The sequence below is a fragment of the Bos taurus genome, chromosome 21 (genome assembly GCF_002263795.3).
Source record: "Bos taurus isolate L1 Dominette 01449 registration number 42190680 breed Hereford chromosome 21, ARS-UCD2.0, whole genome shotgun sequence".
Classification (NCBI taxonomy): Eukaryota; Metazoa; Chordata; class Mammalia; order Artiodactyla; family Bovidae; genus Bos; species Bos taurus.
Genome location: NC_037348.1, coordinates 654480 through 660355, shown reverse-complemented (window position 1 = coordinate 660355; position 5876 = coordinate 654480). Strand labels below are relative to the sequence as shown.

General features: G+C 43.0%; 1 non-coding gene across 1 annotated transcript; it reads left to right on the top strand.

Annotated features, from left to right (window-relative positions):
• On the top strand, positions 1 to 107 carry LOC112443363 (U6 spliceosomal RNA). The gene has a single exon (XR_003031695.1). It is a non-coding gene; the product is annotated as a U6 spliceosomal RNA (small nuclear RNA).
• The last annotated feature ends 5769 nt before the right edge of the window (positions 108 to 5876 follow it).

Below are 5876 nucleotides of genomic sequence, written 5' to 3'. Positions count from 1 at the left end.
GTGCTCACTTTGGCAGCACATATACTTAAATTAGAATGATACAAAGAAGATTAGCATGGCCCCTGCTCAAGGATGACATGCAAATTGGTGAAGCAGTTCATGTTTTTATGGCAGAAACCATTACAACATTGTAAAGCGATTTTCCTCCAATAAAAAAATAGTTTTAAAAGTATGAATAAAACTGGGAAATTTCTTTAAAAATTGATGCTCAGAGAGGTTAAGTAACTTATCTAAAGTTGCACTGCAGAGCCCCAGTCTGGGGCACTTCACGTCCTCTGTGTCTATGCTGAGAGTTTTGTACTTTCTCTCTGAAGTAAATCCAGTTTGCATGCTACCATGAAAAAGAAAAAGGCCAGGTCTCTCAGACTGCAAAGCCCATATTCCATTTGTTAAAAATATATATTGTTGTTTTGCTCCTGAGTTTTATTTATTTATTTATTTGGCTTCTTCAGGTCTTCACTGTGGCATGTGGAATCTAGTTTCTTGACCAGGGATCAAACCCAGGCCCCCTACATTGGGACTAGTGTCTTAGCCACTGGACCACCAGGGAAGTCCCCCATACTCTTTCTTATTCTTTCTTCCAGATAGAATTCTCAGGAATTTCACGGATTGAACTAAGTAATTAAAAATCTCTCCTTTAGATATTTTTAGTTCTGCATATCTAAACCAAACACCTAGTGTATTTGTCAGAATTTGAAAGAAGTCTATTAAAGACTGCTTGCAAGAAAACCACTGTATAAATTATGTTTTATAAGTTCTTCTGTTTTAATTAATTAGGTTTTCTAAAGTTCGAAGGGAAAAAAAGGAGACAGAAACCAGTTTTTAATGATTTAGAATTAGGATTCATGAATACACTGGATTCTTCCTTGGTACGGGGGAAAGCAAAGAATAAATGTGGTGGGAAACTATGAGGGTCCAGAGATTCAGACTTTAGCCTGGAAGAGACATTAAAGAGGTATTTCAGGGGCTTCCCTGGTGGTCCAGTGGCTAAGACTCTGCTCCCAATGCAGTGGGTGTGGGTTTGATCCCTGGTCAGGGAACTAGATCCCACATGCCACAAGGAAGATTGAAGTTCTTATGTGCTGCAACTAAGACCCGGTGCAGTGAAATAACTCCTTAATAAATTAAATAAATATTTAAAAGAAACCTCAATTATTAAAAAAAAAAAAAGATGCAATTCTAATTTATTTTAGAAATAGCTTGAGTGTCTGCTAGTCAACAGTAGAGCTAAGGCTGGGGTTTCCCAATTCTTAAACCATTGTTTTTTCTTAAACATGAACCATGATTTGCTTTAGAGAATACTCTGAAAGAGTCAGTTCCTAGGCAGGTTGATAGGGAGTCTAGGGGTCCCCAAGGAGAGAGGGGTCTGGAATTCTCAAGGAGGAAGAAAGGACAAACTTTTTTTCTTTCTCCAAATTCCTTAGGATTATATAACAATAATGTATCCTGCCTAAGGACAGTCTTTGGATTCAACCTTCTGTTATCTTAAAATGTTAATTATGGGAGTAGACCTGGTCTTTACAAGGATGTATCTTGCCTGAGGACAGTGTTATCTTAAAACGTAAATTATGGGAGTAGGTCTGATGAGGTCTTTACAACCTCCAGACATTCTTTGGATTATATAACCTCATTGTTAACACTAGCAAGCGGGTACTCTTTCTGCCCCCTGCTGAGGCCTATGTCAGAAGCTTTCTCTATCTCCTTTATACTTTAATAAAACTTTATTACACAAAAGCTCTGAGTGATCAAGCCTCGGCTGTGGCCCCGGGTTGAATTCTTCTCCTCCGGGGGCCAAGAATCCTGGTGTATTCACGTGATTGAACAACAACATTTCATCTTGGGGGCTCATCCGGGATCCTTCAGGACAAGGTAAGGATGCTTGGAGCTTTAGTTCTTTGTTCTCTTAGCGAACACGTTTTCTGCTGTACTTTACTAACTCTACCGTGTACTTGTGCAAATGAATGGCATGCCCTGCGTTAATCAAGTAAGGAGCCCTGCTCTGCGGTTCCACGGTGATCTCATAGGGCTTATGGCAGAAACCTGCCAGGGCATTATACCGACCTGCCAATGCCAAGAGGCACCCAATGTCTCCTTCGGGAACCGACCAGAAATGGGCAAAGCGTGTGGACCGAACTCTCCTTTCTCAAACTTTTCGGTCTCTTTGACCATTTCATAACTCCTTGGGAATTAGAAGTACTAACCTAATCTATCGGATCATAGACTTTCAAGGGACTTGTGATCTATACTGTTATTTTGTACTGTGGCTTAGGTCCCAAACTTGGATTGGTAGTCAAGAAAGCACCTAGCCTCGCTAGGAATCGAAAGTTCGGAAGCTAGATGGAGCTCTAGCTCCCAGAACATCTCTGAAGTTAGAGGTTATTGGGACTACAATGGGTTTCTTTGGTAATGCCGGCTCTTAGTAGATCAGAGGAGGCTCTTATACTGGTGTGGTGATGCTTGGAAAGAACATCTCAGTTTTATGCTCGTGTCGGTCTTATTGTGGTCAGGAAATAGGGTCGTGCACAGGCACTCAGGTGAGAAATGTTTCCCACAGCAGTCTTAGCTTGGGAGGCATTCCGGAAGGTTACTTTGATTCACCCTGGGTGATATCAGAGGCAAGCAATGTTAAAGGTGAAGAGCTGGACGTCAAGTAGGGATGCTATCAAGTCTACCCCTGGTACATCCCCACCCCATCTCGGTGGTAGAACTGGGAGGGACGAGTACGGCACCTGTGTCGGTAAGGGACAGACTAAGTCTGACCAGGAAGGAAAAGCTTTTGGTGTAATGTCTGTCGACACCCTCATCTAGAGCAAGGAGGGACGCCTCTGGTAGAAAAATGGCCTTGGTCGCTTTTTTTCTCTCTTACAGATGGGAGCTAACAATTCCAGCCTCACTCCTTTGAACTGTATCCTGAAAAACTGGGATAGATTTTATCCCCAGGGCTTAAAGAAGATACACCTGGTTTTCCTATGTGATACTGCATGGCCACGGTATCCACTGGAGGATGGCAAACGGTGGCCAGTTGGAGAATCTCTTAAGTATAATACTGTTCTACAATTAGACCGGTTCTGTAAGGAACAAGGGAAATGGGTAGAAGTAGCATATGTGTTGCCCTTTTTCTCTCTGTGAAATATGCCAGACTTATGTCCTAAGGGTATAGATTTGGGCGTGAAACCTTCAGCTCCCTCCTGTCCTCTTACTTTGCCCCATACCTGGGACTCCAAACTGGGATTCAAACTGCCCACATGGAGGTCCAAACAACTCCTGTCTCAGTACGACCTCAGACTACTCTGGTTTCAGTAGAAACTCAGACCATCGAAGTAAGAGATGAGATGGAGGACAGGAGACAGAGAAGAGGAAAAACAGGTTTCTCCAATCTATCCCTGGGATCATATGCACAGAGCAGCCAAAGAGACTGAGGAACAGCCACACAAGCTGTTGCCTCTTTATGAAACACCCACCAGGAGAAATAATCAGTCTGTGAGAGTTAATAAGTCTTTCTCTTATCAAGAAATACAAAGAATCAAGGAGGATCTGCGAGACTATTTAGAGGACCCAGAAAAATATATTAGAGATTTTAAAGGTGTTACTCTGCTTTATGATTTCACTTGGAAGGATGTGATGTATATCTTGGGACAAATGCTGACTCCCAAGTCAAAGACTCGAGTTTTGGGAAAAGCGGCTGCTTATGGAGATGAATGGCTTGGTAATGAATCAGTAGGGAAGAGGAAGAATGAGATATCGGCCCTCCCCACTGGGAATCAGGCGGTCCCAACTATAGAACCAGACTGGGACTACAACACAGCTAAAGGAAGATGGGATCAGAGTCATTTTCTTAGATGTATTCTTGAAGGACTTAGGCAGGCACATTCTAAGCCTTTAAACTATGGCAAATTGGCAGACATAGAATCGGAGGAGAAGGAAGCTCCTGGTAAATTCCTAGATAGACTGAGAGAAGGCCTTCACAGATTCACTGAGATTGATCCCGAAAGTGAAGAGGGAAAAGTGATCTTAAGGGATAGATTTCTCACTCAGTCGGCTCCAGATAGCAGCTGTAAGCTATTAAAACGGGCGTATGGACCAAATCAGTCTTTAGATACTCTGTTACAACCGGCTCAGACAGTTTATTATGGTAGGGAATATGAGGAAAAGAAAGAAAGGCAAAAAAAAAAAAAAAGACAAAGGAAAAGGCGGAAGCATTCGCCATGGCTATGAAAAACGTTCTTGAACAGCCTGAGAAAAATGCCTAGAGGGGCCCAGGTGAAAAGGGATGGGTTTGCTCTTACTGTGGAAAGGAGGGGCACCTCAAGCGGGATTGCCCTCAGGCATCTAAGCCACCCCCGGCTGCATGTTCGGTGTACAAAGGACCACACTGGAAGAGAGACTGCCCCCAGAGTTGTAGGTCTAACGGGTCAGACTCTCAAGACAATCAGGACTGAAGGTACCCGGGGGTCCCCACACAAGCTCCCGTCCTAATTACACCTGAGGAACCCCGGGTATTAATAATTGTTGGGGGGTCAATCCATCGATTGCCTTTTAGATACTGGGGCAACTTATTCTGTGCTTACTGAAGCCCCTGGCCCACTTTCTTCCCGATCTGCTTCCATAATGGGACTGTCTGGACGAGCCAAAAGGTATTATTTCAGTTATTCTTTATCTTGCAACTGGGATTCTGTGCTGTTTTCACACGAGTTTCTGATCGTGCCAGAATCTCCCTCACCCCTTTTGGGAAGGGATATACTGAGCAAGGCCCATGCCTCTGTTTTCATGAATATGGAGCCCTTCCTTTCTCTCCTTTTGGTTGAACAAAATGTAAATCCTAGAGTATGGGCTGATGGAAAATCTGTGGGTCGAGCACAAGATGCTATTCCTGTAGTTGTTAAGCTCAAAGACCCACATGTATTTCCACATAAGAAGCAGTATCCACTGAAACCTGAAGTTAAGGAAGGGTTAAAACCCATCATCGAAAATTTAAAGGAGCAGGGACTATTAATTCCCTGTAACAGTCCTTGCAACACTTCTATTTTGGGTATAAAGAAATCGAATGGTAAATGGAGACTAGTTCAAGATTTACGAATAATAAATGAGGCTGTAGTTCCTTTACACCCCGTGGTGCCTAATCCTTATACTCTATTGTCTGAAATTCCTGAACGGGCCAAATATTTCTCAGTAATTGATTTAAAGAATGTCTTCTTTTCAGTGCCTTCGGCGGAAGAAAGTCAATTTCTATTTGCCTTTGAAGACCCTACACAGCCAGCTTCTCAGTTAACCTGGACAGTTTTGCCCCAGGGATTTCGTGACAGTCCTCACTTATTTGTACAAAGTTTGTCACAGGATCTACAAAACTTTAACAGCTCTGAAGCAGCGGTGTTACAATATGTAGATGATATTTTGCTCTGTGCTGAGACAGAGGAAGCTTGTTCGCGAGCCTCAGAAGATTTCTTAAATTTTCTGGCAGACTGTGGTTACAAGGCATCAAGAGAAAAGGCTCAGCTTTGTCAACAATTGGTTAGATATCTGGGCCTAATCATATCAGAAGGGACTAGGGCCATAGTCCCTGAGAGAATTAAACCTATACTAAATCACCTCCTACCTATGACTTTAAGACAATTGAGAGGATTTTGGGGAATCACAGGTTACTGTCCCATTTGGATTCCAGGTTATGGGGAACTGGCCCGGCCTTTATATAAACTTATAGCTGAAACTCAGCAGGCCCAAACTGACAAACTGGTTTGGTCTCCAGAAACTCAAAAGGCTTTTAAGGTTCTTCAGACTGCTCTCCTGCAAGCTCCAGCTCTGAGCTTGCCCACAGGGTCAGAGTTTGTTTGTCACTGAAACAAAATGTGTGGCATTGGGAGTTTTGACACAACCCCAAG